Source organism: Dipodomys ordii, unplaced genomic scaffold (assembly GCF_000151885.1).
Source record: "Dipodomys ordii isolate 6190 unplaced genomic scaffold, Dord_2.0 Scaffold21, whole genome shotgun sequence".
In the NCBI taxonomy this organism is placed as follows: Eukaryota; Metazoa; Chordata; class Mammalia; order Rodentia; family Heteromyidae; genus Dipodomys; species Dipodomys ordii.
In genome coordinates, this window is record NW_012267237.1 from 6,839,499 (window position 1) to 6,859,046 (window position 19,548).

The 19,548-nt window shown below is 52.6% G+C and overlaps 1 protein-coding gene across 1 annotated transcript in view; it reads right to left on the minus strand.

The window, feature by feature from the left end:
* The window catches only part of Dap (death-associated protein), a 38,729-nt gene that overhangs the window by 6,084 nt on the left and 13,097 nt on the right, over positions 1-19,548 (minus strand). The gene's annotated exons all lie outside the window — the stretch shown is intronic.

Here is a 19,548-nt window from a genome sequence, read left to right on the forward strand (position 1 = left end):
GAGGACCCGGCCCAGGCCCGCGTCGGCGGTGGGGCCCGCCCGGCCGGCCCGGTACCACCCTGCGTTCTGTGGCTCCAACCCAGAACGCCTGGCGGACCGGGGGAGGGGAGGGGGAAGGTTCTGGAAAATGCAGGCACCTGGCCGCCGCCTCCACACAGCGGGCTGGGAGTCTCCGTCTAAATCCACAGAGAAGCCCGAGAAGGGGACGGAGGAAAACCCGTGTGGGTTCTCTCGTTTAAATGGGTGCCCGGGTGGACGCTCCTGCGGCGCCTCCCCACGGAGCCATCCGGACACAGAGAGCACACCGCGTCTTTACGAGCCTTCGCACGGCTGTCGGACCGGGCACACGCGCTTCCTGCCCGGTGGTTCTCAGAAATGACCTCCACGCAGATGGCATTGTTCTGTGTCTTCCATCCTGTTCACCCAGAAACAAAACAGGAAAGGGAAAGGGTTCGGGTCTCCTGCTGTCCCCGGCGGCCACCAGCAGAGGGCGGTCACAGCCGAGTTTAGGCGCTGAAGATGTGGCTGGCAGACTGAACGTCTGGTCACGCCAAGCTGACACACGATTCTAGAAAGATCCTCAGCTTTACTGGGGCTCTACAATCAAGACTCCTTCCCCCCTCCCTCCCTCCTTTGTGGACAAACACACGCATTCGCTCTCCCTGCCCACTACCACCTTCATGGCTGAGCCAGCTGCTAAATGCCAACCTCCGGGGCTGGCCACACGTTGCCTTTCCACTGCTTTCCTTGACCCCGGGGAGGGCCGGGCTTGGCCTTCCCAGCTGTGCTGCTATGAAAACTTCCCACCTCCACACATGATACACCAAGGACAGCAGTGGACTCGGCCACATGCCCAGCATTGTGCCAGGGGGCACAGAGACGGTCAGCAAATGCTGTCAGCAGGACAGGAGCACGGTAGGCCCAGGGAGGCCTGAGTGGAGCAGTTAGGATGAGCAGGCGCTCTGCTGCTCAGTTCTGAGGAAGCGACACCACCTCCTGTGCACGGTGAGCCTCAGAGCTGGAGAGTGATTTCACATCTGTGGGCTGATTTTTTGCTGTTACTTAACAATCTGGCTGAGCTGGTTCCACTGGCCGTGGACCCAATCCTGGCATTTCCAAGCAAACGAGCTCTTCCTCTGCTTTTGCTGGGCCTTGAAAACCAGTGGGCAGTTTTTCTGCCTTGGAAGAGGGGCCTCGGGCTAAGAGCTTCTGCAGGGAGTAGGCAATGGAAGCAGAGTTGAATCTGCCACTGAAGATGCCTGGGAAGGTTCGCTGGGGGCAGGAAGGGAGAGATGGGGTGTGCAACTTATTAAAGACCACTTTCAAGAGACTGCACAGATCTAACAGAAAAGACAGGCCTTCTCTCCTGCTGGTGGCCAGGAAGGGATAATTTCCCTAAAAAAAAAAAAATCTAGAGTGGCTCAGAAATGGCAGGTAGGGAAATCAGATTCAGCTCAGAGGTAGCTCGTGGTAGGTACTGTATGATGTCCCTCATGACAAATGACCCAACCCAGTGTCAAAGGGTCCGTGGTATCCATGGACACATCGAGACACAGACCTGCCGCTGCCATCCCTGCCGTGCTCAGTGACTGAGTGATGTGCTCTGACTCCTAGCCACATCCTCAAATACTGAAGAACCCAGGCCTTGACTCCGCAATTCCCTTCTCTCTTAGGCCATTGCCCAGTGGCTGTCATTGTCCAGTCCCGGTCACCCGCATGTGTGCGTGGGAGTGGTTATTCTGCTGGAGCATTCATCACTGAACACAAAGAGCAGCCGAGCCACACGGCAGGCTACATTCGCCCAAACTCTGTGAGTGCTCAGCACAGAAGGAGAGCACAGGCGGAGGTTTCCTTCTTATAAACCATAGGTCTTTCTTAGGCTCCTAAAGCGCTGTCTTATAATAAACCGACTCTAAGTGTAGGTTGCTCAATGTGCAGGGCTGGTGTCTAAGTCCAGGGCGGTGCACACAGCAGGGGAGGCCCCGCACGGGCGGCTCTGTTTATTGCACCCCACGGGGCCCTCAAGCCAGCCGACCGCTTGTGGGATTCTATTCCAGAATTCTGGAAGTATCATTTTGAGGGAGGAGCCCATGAAGTGAGCTCTAAAGAGACTCCTTCCCCTAACAATTAAGAGAAATAAACCAAAGGGCCACTCCCGAGACGTTGCTATAAATGTGGCAGGTAATTCAGTCATTCATAATGGACGGGTAACAAGATTCTTCGGGCCTGGCGGTCGATGTGCCAGCTGCCTGTACATGGCAGCCTGGGTGTGGCATCTCCAGGGAGCCTTCTCCCTGGCTGGCCGCCACGGTGGCTCACATGTGTGGAAGGACTGACAGGTGTGCGGGGCACAGAGGGACGGGGAGCCTCAGCACACACCCCGCGCCAGCGTGGAACACCGGGCCTAGCACGCTCTTGCTGACCACAAGGACAGGGACTGGGACTTTTCACCCAGGCTGGCTGCGGGGGAAGGGGGAGCCGCTCACCTTCCCTCAGCTCTGAGCCTTCGAGGGTTCTCTACCTGGAACCCTGGGGGCTTCTAAAATTTAGAATTTTTCAAAACATTTGCCTTTGTTTTTACGCCAGTCCTAGGGCTTCAAGTCAGGGCCTGGGCACTGTCTCCGAGCGTGTTTTTGCTCAAGGCTAATGCTCTGCCATTTTGAGCCCCAGGTCCACTTCTGGCTTTTTGATGGTGAATTGGAGATAAGAAACTTGGGGCTTTCCTACCTGGGCTGGCTTCGAACCATGATCCTCAGAGCTCAACCTCCTGGATAGCCAGGATTACTGGTGTGAGCCACCCATGCTTGGGGCCTGCGCAGTCCCCAGGCAAATGTGCAGTGATCACATGAAGGAGGGTCAGGGCTGTGAATCGCCTTACACACAGTGTGGCTTGTGCCAGGTGTGGAGACCTTCTCTCGCTTTCCATTCAGCTGACCTGGGACTCCAGCGCTTTCTCCTCACTGGGTCCCGCCTGTCTCAGAGCCACTGCTCCTCTGCAGGGCGCTGTGGACCAGGAATTGCCAAGATGGCGAGGAGCATCATGGGGACCTCTGCTGGCTCACAGCGAGAAGCTACGCTGAGCTCTGGACAGTTATAGGGTGTGACACCGGATTCATTCAATTAAGTTAAATGCTTGGCAAGGCAGGGTGAAAAACGAGATCAGGGAATTCCTTCTCCATCGTCAGCCATCTCAGCCTTCTCTGGGCTGACAGCACGGAGCACTAACAATGCCAACCGACCCCTGGACAGCCTTTCTGTGTCCACCCTGGGTCTTCCGTGTGTGTGTGTGCGTGTGTGTGTGCGCGCGCACACGTGCGTATGCTCATGTACACACAGCACTGACGTCTTCCCATGGGAACTAAGAAGCTTAGTACAAATGGACGTTCTCTCTCTCTCTCTGAATCTTGGCTTTTACAGTATGGTGTGCATGCTACAGTTTCTGCCTGATCTTACTTCACTGTTTAAAAATGCTGATAGCAGCTGGGCATTGGTGGCTGTAATCTTAGCTACTCAGGAGGCTGAGATCTGAGGATGATGGTTCAAAACCAGCCCAAACAGGGAAGTCAATGAGACTCTTATATCTGCTTAACCGCCCAAAATCTGGAAGTGGGGCTATGGCTCAAGTGGTAGAGTGCTAACCATGAGCAAAAGAAGCTCAGGGACAGCACCCAGTCCTGAGCAAAATACAGGACTGGCAAAATACCATTTTTTGAAAAGCTGATAACCACTCACTCAACCCACTTCATGTCGGTGCTGAGTATGGAAAGCAGAGCTGCTCTGGAAACATGTCACAAAGTGTGCGGCCGCAGGCTTTTCTTGGTGACACTCTGGTGTGTAGGCAAGGCCCTGGGCATGCTCTGGATGGAAATGTCACCCACAGGCCCAGCCCTCCTGGGGGCGGTGGGCAGGGGCTGGCTGAAGGACGCAGGCCCCTGGGGGGTGGTCTCCCTCTCGCGTGGCTCCCTGTCTGGAGGTGACTGGGCTCTGCCTCCGGCTCCTGCCCCGACACTCTGCAGCCAGAATCAACACAGCCAAGGCTCGCAGAGAAAAACCTCTAGAACCACGAGCCAAGATCAACAATTCCTCCCCCAGCCAAGGAAAAAATGACTAAAGGCACCCCCACATGACAGGCCCACAATGCGTTCTCAGAGCCTGCAGCCAGGCTCACAGGCACGAGGGGACGGCGTGGACCTGCTCAGGAATGACGTCTTCAACAGGCCTGTCACTAGCTGAAAGCCTGTCACTAACTGAACTGTCACCAACTGAAAGTTTGTGCTCATTGGGTAAAGAGCCATAGACAACAGCAATGTCGGAAAACATTAAACTCCTTAAGAAAGCAAGGTTGGGGGAAGAAATCTAAAACAGCCTATAAATAAAAATTGGTGCGCACGTAACTGACGTGTTCACAGGAATGCCTCTGCTCGCAGGCTCACCACGCCCCGCTCACAGGAGCCTGCGGACGGCCGCTCTGCTCCTCGGGTCTGAGTTATAGCGGAAGCAAGCACTGCATTTCTTCATGAATACTTAGAAAGCAGATCAGGCTGCCATTTACGACAATGAATACAAGCTGGCGAGGGTCTATGCTTAACGCGTGCTCTAGTGTTTGCTGTTTGGAATGCACCACACACTCCCACACAGCCCAGGGGAATGACCTGTTCCGGTGAGGCACAGCTGTCATGCTACCAAACCAGCACCCTGCCAACCACAGATGCTAAGTCCCACGGCTAGGAAAGGGTTAACAAAGGCCTTTCTATCCCATCTCACTGCCCAGGTGTGCCCACTGCCCAGGCCGGGGACATGCCTGGGGGTGGACAGGGTTTGGCAATTAGGTTAAACAGGATGGCGTAGGTTTCTCTGAAAAGGACCATCTGGAGCGATGGCCGGGGCCTAAGCTAAGAGGTGACCCAGGAGGCTGCTTGTCCGATGGCTCTGAGCACAGACCCCGTCAGAGAGCGCCCTGTACACAGGCCTGCCAGGCAGCTGGCTGTGAAAGATGCTGCACATGCCCACACTCCCTGTGCTGGTGAGTATGGGGCTCAGGTCAAAGAGGCTGAGTTACCACATCCCTCCTGTCTCAGGCACTGCTCTTAGGGAAGGGGAAGGTCCAGGCTGCCCCGTGCTCACTGCCGTTTTTCTTACATCCTTTTGAAGGTGAAGGTCAAGGAAAGACATGAATGTGGAGACCACATGTGGGAGAGCAGAGAGCATCTCAACCTAGCTTCGGGTCCAGACACACCTCAGGTTTAAAGAGAAGAGGAACTGAGGCAGAGAATGAGAGGTAGGTGGACTGATTCAAATGGCCTCGTCAAAGGTGTAGCCTGGACATTATCTCTGGATTGGGTAGAGGCCTTGTCACAATAAGAAAGGCACTATGAAGTGGAGCTGTGGCTCAAGTGGTAGAATGCAAGCCTTGCTCAAGCAGAAAGAGCTAAGACACACACAGTGCACAGACCCTGAGTTCAAGCCCCATTACTGGCACAGACAAACAAGGAAGTCATTATTTTTCTGGGGATAGTTCTGTGTTTAGACTCTTCTTACAAAATGTCTGTCCATCATTCCTGTCCTTCAGGGAACGCAGGGTGACTTGGGTAATTCCTAGCATTTGAGGATATCTTAAGGATATGGATCTTTCTGACTGCTACGTTGAAGATCCTTGTATCCCCAGATGACGGGTGAAGGGGTTCCCGCACCTCCCACATTTCTTGAGCTCAGGACCTTCTAAGAAGACATCGAGGTTTTCCTATTCTGTAAATTAGGAGAAGAATGAATCTTTTGATTAGTCCAGTCTTATTAATACTGGTCTCCTTGTAGCTCCATTTAGAAGGAGTTCTGGAGTTTGTCACCTCCTGAGATTCAACTTCTGACTGGCTCGCTGACCTCCGTCAGCTTGCTCATTTCTACACGGATTCACAAGTCCTGGAGATCCAGTCATAAAAAAAATGTCAACGGGTTGCACGACAAGGGAGTCTCACAAGGTGGAAGTTTTAGCAAGGATTTATTTTACTCTAACAAGATAAAGTAGGGAGAAATAGAAAAGGGAAACGTGTCCAGCTCCCCACAGAAACGAGAGTTAGGGACCTCTGCCTTGTATTGTTTAGGGCACCCGGTCAGTTTGGTCCTAGTACTTGGGGGGCAGAGCATCAAGTCACTGGGGCACTGGCCAGAAGTGTGCCCTGACCCCCTCCACGGGAAACCTGGGCCACCGAGGGGCCGGCATCGAGCCAGTCAGCGTGATGCTGAGAAGCTCAAGGTCCACAGTCCAGCTGTGCTGGAAGGGAACCCTGAGCACCGGAGATTCGGCCACTCTGACCTTCAGAACAAGGCAAGGGAAATCACCACCCAGCACTAAGGCAAGAGAGAAAACCTGGGACCCAGGTGCGATGTTTACAGCCATAATCAGCACCTGGGAGGCAGAGACAGGAGGATCCCGAGTTAGAGGCCAGCCCGGGCTACATAGGGAGCCTCTCCAACATGAACCGTAACAACAAAAATGCAGGGAAGCTTTTCGGTGCCCTCTGCTCCCCACAACGATCCAGCCCTGCAGCCTCTGGGGTTGAACGACCGTGCCACGTAGAGGCCGGCCCTGATCGCATGCATCTCTGGAAAACTGCAGATGAGACTTCCCCAGCCCACCCCAAAGATAGGAAATGGAGGCTCCGCAGAGGGGCTGTGGAAGAGTCCCTGCTCCCTGCCCTCTGCGCAGACACAGAGCGCTCCTCAGGACTGACTTGACAGCGTGAACACTAGCCACACAGGGATGGGACGTTGGCAACTTGGGCTCTGGGCGGGGTCAGGAGCCTGGAAAGTGAGCGCGCTGAGGGACAAGGTGTAGGCCCCAGCCTGAGGAATGCGCCCTGGCTTCTGAGGTGCTGGGAAGCAGCCAGCACCCCTCACAGGAGCCTGTGGGGAACCCCAGGGAAGAGGCCGGGCCAGGCTGAGAACCCAGGCGGGGCACATGGTTCCACCTGTCTCAGCCCTGAGACAGGTTGGACAGGGGACACAAATGACCGTGGGCAGGGCTCCTGAGCAGCCAGAGGCGCGTGCCCACTGCTCCCAGGGCCGGCGCAGTGAAGAGTCTATGAGGGGTGACTAAGCACACCATTTCAGCACATGGTGGCTTGAAGGAGAGTCAGCAGAGTTCCACAGAGTCTCGGGAAGGAGTGTGCCACCCTTGCCAGAGAAGCCAAGGCCCAACTAGGGGACAAAAAGCAAAAAGGAGGTCAGTGATGTTGGGGAGGGGCAGCGTTTTGCCTGCTGGTCCTCACAGCTCTGCTCTCGGCCAGCACCTGGGATGGAAGGATACGAAGCAGTGCCCGGATGATCCCAGGGGCTCCCGTGCGTGAGGAATGGAAATGAGCAATCACCCGAGGAATTCCTGAGGGCAGAATCTCACAGAGCACCTGCTGGGAAATGGAACTGACAGCCAGGCTGTGACTTGCTGCTAGAAACTTCAAGATTCGTGCTCACAGATCCAGAGAATTCTATGGGCAAAAAATTCATCCGTGTGTGTGTGTGTGTGTGTGTGTGTGTGTGTGTGTGTGTGGACACGGTGTGGCAAGGAGAAGCAGGTCTGCAGGCATTCTGCAGGCATTCAGTGCCGGACAAGCAGGTGGTGAGCGAGACTGAGTGGAAGCAGGGCTGCACGGAGGGCGGGAGCCCGACAGCACCTGCGTGGAGAATTGGTTGAAATGAGATTCCCCTGAGCGTGTTGTAAGGGGGCAGAGGGAACATGTAATGGAGCTAATAAGGAACGCTTGGAGCTTTAACTAAACCCAAGAGAACATAGGATTTGACCTCTAGAAATACCTGAAACTGTCCAACAAAGAAAGCAAACCTTCCACAGAGCTATACCTCCAGGTTTGAGGTGACGGGGGCAGGGGGTGTTGGGTTGGGGGGAGGAAGGGGTATGGCATGGTCTGTACACTGCAAGTGACAGGGGCAGCAGACAGCTCAATACGGCCAAGGACACTGGGCAGCTTCTACGGGCAGAGGCTCCCCCTTGGTCTGGTCTGGAGCTTTAACCTCCATTAGAGTTTTACCTCAAGCTGAGAGCTTTGTGTCGTGTCCACATTCACTCCCTGCACAGGGTCGGGCTGGGCAGAGATCCAACCAGGGGTCCACTTACCTTGGACCATGAAAACAGTGGTGTTTAGGGGACTTTAGGGGCTTAGACTCAAGCCAGTTAGGGTGTCCACCTTTCTGACTCCTGGCATCTTAAGTCTTCAGAACTCCCTGCATTTTGGGGCACTTGGTACAAGCTACGCCCCACCCTGCACGTTTAGTATATGTCCTATCTTCCTGGTCAAAGGATGGCCTCCTGGCTAGGGCCCATCCTTCTCGTGGAGCCCTGGGAATCTGTCTCCATGACTGTTCCAGGACTGACTGGATTAAACCGCACCTGGGACTCAGGACCGAGCGCCCAGCACTATATGTGTGCGGGGGGATGTGCTGTGGTGCACGCCCTTCCTCAGAGAGGAGACAGGGTGGGGGTACGTACCAGCAGAGGCACAGTGAGGTCCGGAGGCGGCAACAACCTACGCGAGAGAGGGTGTCTTCCGGGCTGAGACACGGCCTCCATGTTCAGATTCAACTCCCAGAGCCTCGGCCATGGGGCTGCCCACCTGAGGACTGTGGTTCAAAGCCAGCCCAGGCAGGAAAGTCTTTGAGATTATTATTTCCAATTATCTAGTAAAAAGCTAGAAGTGCAGCTGTGGCTCAAGTGGTAGAGCACTAGCCTTGAGCAAATAAGCTCAGAGACGGTGCCCAGGCCCTGGGTTCAAGCTCTAGAACAGGTATTTTTTTTTTAAGTGATTAGGATGCAGACCGTAGGAGGGACCACAGGGTGAAGGGCCATCTACAAGGCCTCGAAGACAGGCCTCCGAGAACCAGCCTCGCTGACTCCCTGACTTCACCTTCCAGCCTCCGGTAGAAGGAGACAGCAACCTGGCTCCTCACATTGAATGCGGAGGTGCACACTGCATGCACAGGAAGAATCTGGAAGGAGCAAGGCTCTGGGGCCGAACCTCTGAGGACATCATCACACGATGGGAGTGACATCAATCAGGGTGCTTGTGTGTTTTACCTCCGACTTGAAAATGGAAAGGGTAATTAGGATTGGGCACAGCAATGCACACTTGCAACAGACTCTTAAGTGAAGCTGAGGGTTCCTTCTACAGAGAAAAGACACGTGGGGTTTAGAACCATGAGTCAGAGTCACACGGAAACCCAGACCGCTGAAAAGCTGTCTGATGTGACAGGAAACGAGAGCAGCCCTGACATGTAAGTTTGGAATATGTGGTTTGACATCACACACATACAAGACATACAGCATAAGAGTTCTTAACTCAGGGAATAGAACAGAAAAGAATAGAATAGAATTCAGGGCATTCATTTATGAAATAGGCCAAGGAAAACCAACCAACCAACTGATCAACCGACAACTCTACATCTTTATTCCCAGGGCCGGGTGTTGGGATGAGCCTAGCAGTATGGGGTACTGTAACCCCCCATCAATCTAAGCCACAGCTATTTTCCAGTCACATCACTGTGTCACAGTTCTGTCTAAATATTGTTAACATTTGTCACAACTTCTAAGTGACAGCAGTCACTGACCTGGTTATTAAATCCCTGCAGGAAGAAATAATCACTTAAAGGGTTTGATAACTGCACCCCATACTATTGAAGGCACAAACACGTGTACCATGAATAAACAACAATAAAATCAGCAAAGATCTAAAGGCAAAAAGAATGGGAAAGAATTTGGAAAAAGAAACAAGCAAGCACAGATAAACAGATGATAAGGACGGCCATGTTTCCAGGAGTTGTGACTCATTTGTTTGCTCCCGGAATGATGGGATGATACGGACAGTTGCCACACTCCTCTCTGAGAGGGGAGAAGGAAAGGGGGAGGGGTGGCAATGGAAAATGCTGGATTGCCTGAGGACACACATGCCCAGGGTCCCGGTGCAGTGACTTCCTGTAGTACTGGGAATGGCGACCCCTGTCCAAGCTCATGACGACCCTGGGAGGAATTCACAGCCTGGCCCCAGTGCCACGCGCTCCTGCTCACCTTGGGTGGACTCGCAGTGCCCGGCCACACCCACTGCACCCCAGCCACAGCTGCCAGGCCCCATCTGTTGACCCTGAGGAACTCACACCAACTGGTGATGTCTCCTGGGCATCTACCTGGCAATCCCCAAGGACCCAGAAAACGCCTTTAAAAATATCAGTTAGATTGCTTCCTGGTAAATGGCACCCTTGAACACAATGGGAACGATGCTTAGAGCCATGGCTACCCCAGGGTGGAGGAGAGTGGGGGTTAACTAAGGACTCCGGGACAGCAGGGCCGGTTGTCTGGAGGGGGGGGAGCCGCTGTCAGGAGGGAGGATGTTTCCTGCTCCATCATCTGCGCCCCCTGGCCATGAGAAGCACTCGCAGTGGAATTTCTGCAGGAGCTATTTATCACTTTCTCTACCTGTCAGCCTGTCACATGTAACAATTAATTTGAGGATCCCAAATTGGTCCTGACAGGATGCCTCTTGCTACACCATGCCTAGATTTAGCAGAGATAAACACAGTTGTTAATTTCCCCAGCAGGAGACGTGGGTATCAGTCAGGGTCACTTTCATTAATTTCCATTCCACTCAGCTCGGCATTCACCTCGGATCAACTCTGCTGGCTTCCACGGAGTGCTGCGGCCGGTTTAAGAAGTGGGATGCATCTGGGTTGCCTAGAGATTGTTTGCCACTTCCGTAGGCAGTAGGGTATGAGAGAGAAGCAAAAATTGAGAGCCACTGATGGAGAATTAGTGGGAACAATAGTCTGGGATAGATGCCAAATGTAATTTAAAAACCATGACTGATAATGAACTTTTCAGAAAGATATGTACAGACCAAGTAACCTCCTTGAAATCTCCAGGTAGCAAGAGAAAACAATAGTCCTTCAAGGCTCTTCCTCGCCTCTGTGCTAATAACTCTCAAGGTATTCCCTGCTGCACAGGCTGGCTGCTGGCTGCCTGCTCACTGGGACCCACGTGAGAGTGAAGAGCGCCAAGGAGAGTCCTGGCACCCCAGCCACCGACCACCCAGAGGCAGACACTCGTCTCCAACGTTACCATTCTAAGAATGCAGCCAGGAAGGAGCCTGCAGAGCCGGGCGGCAGCCATCGCAGCACACGGCCAGCGTCTGATGTACCGACAAATCCTCTCTGAGTCTTTATGCTTCTGGCCACGGCAGCCGCCAAGTCCTAGCCATCAGCAGGGACAGTGATCGCCCAGAGCCGTGATTCTTGATGGAATGTCAACACCAGAGAAACAGGCACACATGCCTCACGCACCTGCGTCCTCCCCCCGCCCCCCACCCCGAAGAAAGAGCAGGCAGTTTCAAAACATCTCAGTAGTTAATTCCTCTCAGGGTAACAGCCTAGGCTGACAAAGAGGGAAGATACTGAATTAGTAGTTCTTAACATTAAAAGAACAATGAAAACCATGGAAATTAAGCCACACACACATGCACACAGACACAGACACATACTCCATGTTACAAATGTAACTTGACTTGCACAAGGTCGTGGTTGGCTGGACCAGCGTGGGTCTCCCAAAGGGTTTCCCGTCTTTCACGAGGCTGTAAGAACAGTTCAAGAACATGGGGGCAGCAACTTGGAAAACAGCCCTGCTCTTGTGCTGGTCATCTGAGCACTGGGAGGCACCATTATGAAGCTCATGTGAGGGACAGCAGAGGGGTGGAGGTGCACACAGAAACGAGTATTAAGAAGCCCAAGGCAAGTGACAAATGCGACATTTCCCGAGCCTAGGAGCCTATTTAGTAAGGAAAAAGACTGCAAGCTACAGACACTAATTATCACATAGCTCTTTCCAGGGACAGATTCTATCAAAGGCTTCAGGCCAGACACTAAAGCTGAAGAGTAAATATGCAAAACCAAGCCCCCACCTCACTCAGATCCCTAGCCTGCACTGGCTATGCATTTCATTATGCTCCAGAACCTTCACCCTCACTATAACGTTGCGCTGTGATGCCATCCACGAGGGCAGATTCCTCCATCTTGCCTGCTCCTGGCAACTCATCCAGTGCACTGGTCAGGCATCTGTTTGGAAGGTTACGGAAGCAAATGACAAAGCCCAAGGGCCGCGCTGTTCAGGTACACCACAGTCAGCCCAGGAGGGGGGCTCGTGCGGCTCTGAGCCAGCCAGTATACCACCGATGCCGTCCTCCCCACGAGACACACCCACTGAACTCAAAGGCTTTGAGCACACCACTCGAATTCCAGAAAGGACTGGAATCAGGTGCCAACTCCTACCCGGGTACTACCCTTCCTCCAAAGCAGACCCTGACTCAGTGAGGACCAGCTGGCCCCGTGAGCTCCTGCTCCACTTCCTCCACTTCTGTCTCCAGCACGCGGTGAGCTTCCAGCCCCGTGGACAGGAGACTCACAGGGAGAGAAGTGCTCACCCCAGAACTTTCCCTCCTTTCCAGAAGTGACAGATCCTTGTCTCGCTCTGTTGTCACCACTTCAGCGGAGACGTGTGTGTTGTAAACACCAAAGCAGACGTTGACCAGAGGCTGCCCAGGACCTCGGGGAGTTTGGGGTTCCTTCCCTTACTAAGCTCAAGTTCAGGTAGACAAGGAGAGACCAGCTCTTGAAGACTACATTTCTACATTGGATACTATTTCCTACCACATGGCTAAACTCAGGGTCGTACATGCAGTCTAGGATTAGAAAAAGAAGCTATGGAGACTAGCTAATGAGAAGCTTGACTCCACTATGTCAGGCACCAGCCCCAAGGTGAAATGCTCTGTCTCCTAAGGGTGCTGACCACAACGGCCTGGAGGGGAGGAGGTCCTGGGGCTGGGCTTTCGGGGCTGGTCAATCCAGAGATCCCGCCATCTGACAACCGCTCAGGTCCCTGCAGTGCATGGTTTCCTCCTCCTTCCAGAAGTTGGGTTCCAGTGGCACCTTATGACCCCACCCACCTTCTCCCTGCCCTCTCCCGCCCAGGTGCCAGGCGCTCTGCTTTGCCAGGACTGGAAAAGGTCCTTTCCATCTACAATCACATTGGGATCTCTGGTGAAAGGAAAACAAGCCCTGCCTTGGCCAGCAGGATCCGTGTGGGGCCCTGGTGGCACCACCCTTCCCATTTAAGGGAAATTTTGTTTCTGCCTCTCAGTCATCATGAAGTCTAGTTGCAGTGAGTCATGGCTGTGTTTTTTAAATAGTGACTCAAACGTCCCTCAATTGGTATTTTTCCTTCCTGATTTTCTTCTCTGCGATTGTCTTTGGGGAGGGGTACTCTGGCCCCTGAAATCCAGGGGTACGCCTGTCTCTAGAGTTGAGGAGCAGGATTCCACAAAATGGGAGTTTTTTTCTCTGGTTCCTACATGGCTGGTGGGGTGGTTCTCTGGTTCCTACACGGCTGGTGGGGTGGTTCTCTGGTTCCTACACGGCTGGTGGGGTGGTTCTCTGGTTCCTACACGGCTGGTGGGGTGGTTCTCTGGTTCCTGGGTGCTGATCAACGGCCCAGGTGTCACCAGTGCAGTGGCCGAGGGCAGGCCGGGGGAGGGGAGGCCTGTGCACAGCTAGCCTGGCTTAGCTCCTGGTGCCCCCCAACCACAAAGCCTAAGCTGGCAATCAGGTGGAAGTTCATGGAAAACTCCACCTTAGACAAGCTTGGATAGAAGCCAGCACCTAGTAATGCGATCCTACCGCACGAAGGTGTCTACAGTTGCATCTGTAGGCATTCTTCTCCATGACTTCCTGTCCAGACTAGGGGAAAACGTCTACTGTTTTCCCTAAACAGAAATGGCGGGAGGAGCATGGCAGGTCCCACTGCAGTCACAGGCAGTGGGACTGAAGACAAGGGGAGACTACAAGTAGAAGACAACTGGTCTGAAGGTGGCTGGCTGCATTCCATCATGTGGCCACTGGACGTTAGCATCTGGGACATATAAACTTTTCATTCTCTGAGACCTCGTGAAGAGGAGATAGTACACCCAACCAGATGAATGGTGGTCATTTTCCTAACAGAAAGTCCCGCAGAAAGTGTCCAGTGCTGCTCTGGAGGTGTGCGTCTCCCCTCTCCCCTCTGGAGTACTTGCAGATATGTTGGTCAATTAAGAAGTTGCAATTAGCCACCCACAAGCACAGGGTAAGTCACTCACATGGCATTTCCTTCCTTTTGCAGAGTGCAACACAGAGTCAGCTGAGGGGGTGCAGAAGCCTTGCCTAACTCCTTCAGCCTGAAGTGGGGTGAGGAGAAAGGAGGTCCCAGAGCAGGGAGAAAAGCCGACTCTCCCATCTGATGCGGGACCTGCAGGGTGCCAGGTTGCCAGGTGATAGGTGGGGCGTTTGTGAAGGCTCCACCCACTCCAGTCAAACAGGCAAAAACTATGTGGCTGTGAGGTGCTGGCCCAGAGCTCAAAGGCCAAGATGGATTGCTGTTCAGCGTTCTACCCTTAGCAAGTGTGACAGGGAGAGGGAGAGAGAGATATCCTAGGACCTTTCTCTAATAGCAAAGAGTATTTACCACTCACAGCATCTTAAAAAGCCCACAAAAGTGGCATCTGAGTATTAGTTCCCCAAATACCACTTCCTGCAGGTGACAGCAGTGCGGTGAGGACCAGATGGGACCTGTGCACACAGTGGGACCATCACAGTTGTGACCCGTGCACACAGTGGGACCATCACCTCTGGGGAAGGAAGGTGGCTCTCAGCTTCACTGGGCTGGAAAGTCTCCTTACGCAAACATTCCTAACTTGTGGCCTTTGTCCTGCCCAGACGATCCGGGCTGCAGAGCTACAAGATGCCTGGGTGCCCAGAACAAGGTAACAGATGGCTGGAGTGCCAGGAGAGGCCAGGGCTGGTCACTGCTGGGAGGCCCGCAGGGGAAGAACAGCCATCATCAGACCAGCGTGCTACCAAGAGGGGACACCCCAGGTGTCCACGGGAACACCAGGGACACTGGCCCAGGGTTGGTGTGTGTGTATGGGGAGGGGGGGGCAGAGGCCATCTGGGAAGGGTCCCAGGGCTGCTGAGGTACAGCAAGATGGCAGACAGACATGACAGGCAGATGCCCAGAGGCCAGGGCTCAGCCTGGGGCCTGGCACTGAAGGGCTCCACCTGCTTCTGAGGTTTTGGCCATGGGGACTGGAAGGAGAAGTGAATGTGGATTGCTTTGTTCAGGCAAGGACCAGTCAGAACGCAGAGCCCAACAAGAAGACACACAGGGAGGAGACATGCGTGAGGAGGAGACCTGTGTGAGGGAGGAGACGGCGTGGGTTGCGGGCACTCTGCTCCAGTCTGGGATGCCGTCCGAGCTGCAGTCTATGATTCATAGAGAAACACAACACCAAGACACTTCCCTTTTCCTGATGCCAGAGAAAGTGGACTTTCAATTTTTGTATTTGCTTACTCATGATACTAATTTTCAAAATATTTGCTCTTGGATGAGTCATTTGTGTTCTTCTTAATCTGCTGGGAATGTGGTGTTCTTCGTTTGTGTGAGTTTCCCATTCATGTTGAAAGCATGTACTGGCTTCTTATTATCACAGCTATGTACACATACTGCACACACACACACACCTACACATGTATATACTTGCACGCACTTACGCACGCACACACATGCACACAACTACTTAAAGTGCCAAGGAAAAGATTTAGATGTAGCTCAAGGGATGGACAGGAGAGACAGCCCGGAGACCTCTGGTGGTCTTGACACACACTTGCTCCATGTTTCCGAGCTTCAGGGAAGTCAGCACGGACAGCAACTCACACAGGTGGAGCCCGAGGAGCCGAGGGACCACCCTCGCTGCAGCTAAGCCCTCCCGCTCCTGGCCCATCCCCAAGGGGCCCCAGGGCTGTGCACAGGCCTGCCTCACCTTCTGCTTCCACAGGACCCTGTGTCCCCAGGACTGCAGCCACGGCGGGCAGCCATGTTTCCAGCTGAGAAAACGCGGGGCTGGCATGGCCACAGACCCACACTTGGTGCATGAGGACTTTTTTTTTTTTGATGAGACATTCATAGTACATAAAACATTTTTAACTATCCTAAATTTTACAAGTTAGTGGTGTTTAATGCATTCGCTGTCTGATGCTATCTTATGCTATTCATTACCACCATTCTAGAACATTTTTATCATCACTCTGCATCCGTCGTTGGCAGCTAGTGATCTCTTCCTGTGGCTATAGGCTGGCTTTTTTCCGGGGACTCATGCAGCTGTGGTCATGGATATCGGGGCTCTTCAGAAGTGATGGGGCCCATGGCGATGCTGTTAAGGTTTTGGCAGGGTCAACGAACCGCCCAGCATAGCCACCAGGGCACTCCGGTTGTCTTTTGTTTAAAACATTTAAAAACTTGTGACAGGTATTACATCATAAAATTCACTACTTTCACTTAAAATTCACTGTATTAAGTGTACAATTCAGTAGTGTTAAGTATATCTCAATCTATATTGTTCTAAACGGCTCTCCAGACCTTTTCCATACTGAAATCCCACATGCCACCTCTCACCCACCGTGGGCACCCTCCTCTACCTTCTGTACCTCTGAATGATCCGCTGAGTATCTCAGAAATGTCTCCTTCCAGGCATGTGTCAGGATTTCCTTTCCTTTTGTAGACTGAATTATGATTATTATTGTTATTGTATACATGTGCCACATTCGATTCAACCATTCTTCTACTAATGGACATAGCCACTCTTGATTACTAAGTATGGGTATCTCCCTGAGATCCCATCTTCAACTCTTTTAGATACAGAAGTAGATTCTGGATGCCTTACCTCATAGATATTTAGTTTTTCATGTCTAGATCCTTTTGGATCTTCAGCAGACTCTGGTATCTTACTTTTCTGGGGCTTCCTGAGAAGCCTGGGTAGGGCTCTAAATCTGTGCTCTTAGGAGAGCACCATAGGACACAGCAGTGTTCACCACTGGTGACAACGCCCTGTCCAGAGCACCGAGGGTCCTGCGGAGCAGCAGACCCAGCCTAAGCAGAACTTTATCCCAGACTGCCATCAATACTGCCCCATTCGCCTACTTCTCTGTCACAAAAAGAAGTACCTTAGTAAGCTGCTTAGCTATTTTATCTCAAAAGAATCGAAGCACCCGCTAGCAAACCTGTTCAAGTACTACGTGTGTACATCCGCCAAGCACTTTCAGAGTGCTCTGCGTTCTGAGATGGTTGAAGTCAATGGGGTTTATTTAAAGAGGGTTTAAAAGTTTCGGGCAATGTACTTTTAATGTATTAAACTCAACAGAGGGCTCTCATTCTATGTACTTATTATATATTTCATCCTATAAAAACCAACCACTAGAGACGTGGGTTAAATTCGGCATACTTGTTTCTCACAGAGTGAGAAACAGAAACACTCTCCTTAAACAGGGCAATGCTTGCGTCCCACCATAAGAGGGAGGGCTGGAGAGCAGGCCGGGAAGGGAGCATGCAGCCTTCTTCTCCCTCCCCGCTCCCCCTGCCCCTCCCCTTCCTCTCCTCAGGGAGGAAGCCTCTCCTGGAACACCCTCACCCCTGTGTGTGGCCATCTCCTGAAGGCTCCTGGGAACCTCATACATCAAGCGGGTATGGCGGCTGTCGTGGAACAGGTGCTGCACAAACCCTCTCAAAGCCCATCCCCAGAGCAGTAGGCCCCGAGGAAAGCTGGGCCTGCACGCCTCTTTCTCATCATGAGTCCAGGGAGTCCTGCCAGGCTCTGGGGACATACGGATGCCCATATGCTTGTGGTACGGCTTGTGGCTGTACCTCAAAGATGCGACTCATTGCCTGCCAGACTCCAGCCTTGCTCTGCTAGTGAGAGAAGAACCGGCGGGAGTCCTGCGATGCCAGAGGCCAAGTCCCCAGCAGAGCTGATGCCAGTGGCTTCGAGGCACACTGTCTGTCAGTCATACCATGCTCCGTGCTCACAGGACAATGCTGAGAAACACTTTTCTTTTTGGGTACTGGGGCTCGAACTCAAGGCCCTGCTGATTAGACAGTCATGCCTCTGGCCTGTTTTTCACTGATGGTTTTTAGGGTAAGTTCTCGCTTCTGGTCCAGGCATATGCCTAAACCCAATTGGCCTACCACACGCGTCCCGCATTGCCAGGGTCACAGGTGTGTGCCACCATGTCCAGCCTCCCTCCGTGCAGGTGGACTTTTCTGCCCAGGCTAGCCTGGCATAGCAATCTGTCCAATCTCAACCTCCGATGTAGCGTGGGATGATAAGCATGTGCTACTGTACGCAGGGAGGGTTGAGAAGGGGTCTCTTTAACTTTTCTGCAGGTAGGCCTTGAACCATAACTTTCTGGATCTCAGCCTCCCTGCAGCTAGGAAGCACCAGTGCCAGTGACAGAACTTCTTAAAATGGACATCATTGTGTCTACTGATTCTGCTGCAACCCATGCACCCACCCTCCCACCCAGAGGGCTTGGGAGAAATGTTGAATACAACAAAACCAGTGCTGGGCCAACACAGGCAATCAACGCCTGAGCCAGTCCCTTCAGACTTCCAGGGCTGTAATTTAGTTGGGAAAATGGGATTCACAAGGAAATCTGCTTTCTTTTATCTGGTGCAAGAAAGCACAATGAATTAAGCCTGCCATTATAGCCTATGAGGCCTATCTCAGAGGTGTGGAAGCAGATCCGTTCTCCACCCACCAACCCAGCTCTCTTCACTTGATTTCACTCTCCCATAACATGGCATCTGTGTGAGATTCGGGGAATGAATCGAGTGCTCTCCTTTCATTCTCGATGTATCCCAAGTGCTGACAACTGTGCTGGCATGTCATATTGTGAGTGAACTTAAACGAACTTTTATAATATGAACAAGTGACTTAAGAAGATTCCTGCCCCCAATGGGCAGAACTGGACTTAATCCCAATATGAAAACAAGTGACCAAAATGGAAGGGAGAAAGAGACAAGCCCACACTTCTACCAGAACAAAGAGCAGCCACCTAATCAGACGTGACAAGAAACCTCCCACCCCACAAAGCCAGAAGTCATTAGAAATTCAACTCACATCCAGAATCATTAATGAGAACCTTTCCCTCAAGGGTGTTTGGTCCTTGAGATATTAGCTAAATGACAGCACAAAGTCACAATGACTGCCAACATATTCAAAATAATGCCCATTTCACCTTTATCTAATAAGTTCCAGTCTACTCAGTACACCTGCAATCCCAGCACTGAGGCAGAGGCAGCAGGTCTGCAAGTTCAAAGCCGGTCTGAACTACCTAATGAGACCTTGTTTCAAACAAAGAATGTGAATACATCAAGAATGAATGCAGAAAACATGCTTTTGAATTGTTGGGGTACAAAAATCAAGGTTTGGGGCTCTGCATGGATAGAGCCCCCATCTGTTCTGGAAGGCTGAGGGCTGCAGGGTTCGGCTTGAACAACAGCAGTGTTGGCACAGCAGGAAGAGGGACTCATCTGCCACATAAATTATTGCGCCACATTTGTGGTAGAGATATCAACAGGCCGGCCACTGCCAACCAGTGTCCAGAAGTGTGAGGGGTTCCTGACTGATGTGGGCTGAGCTG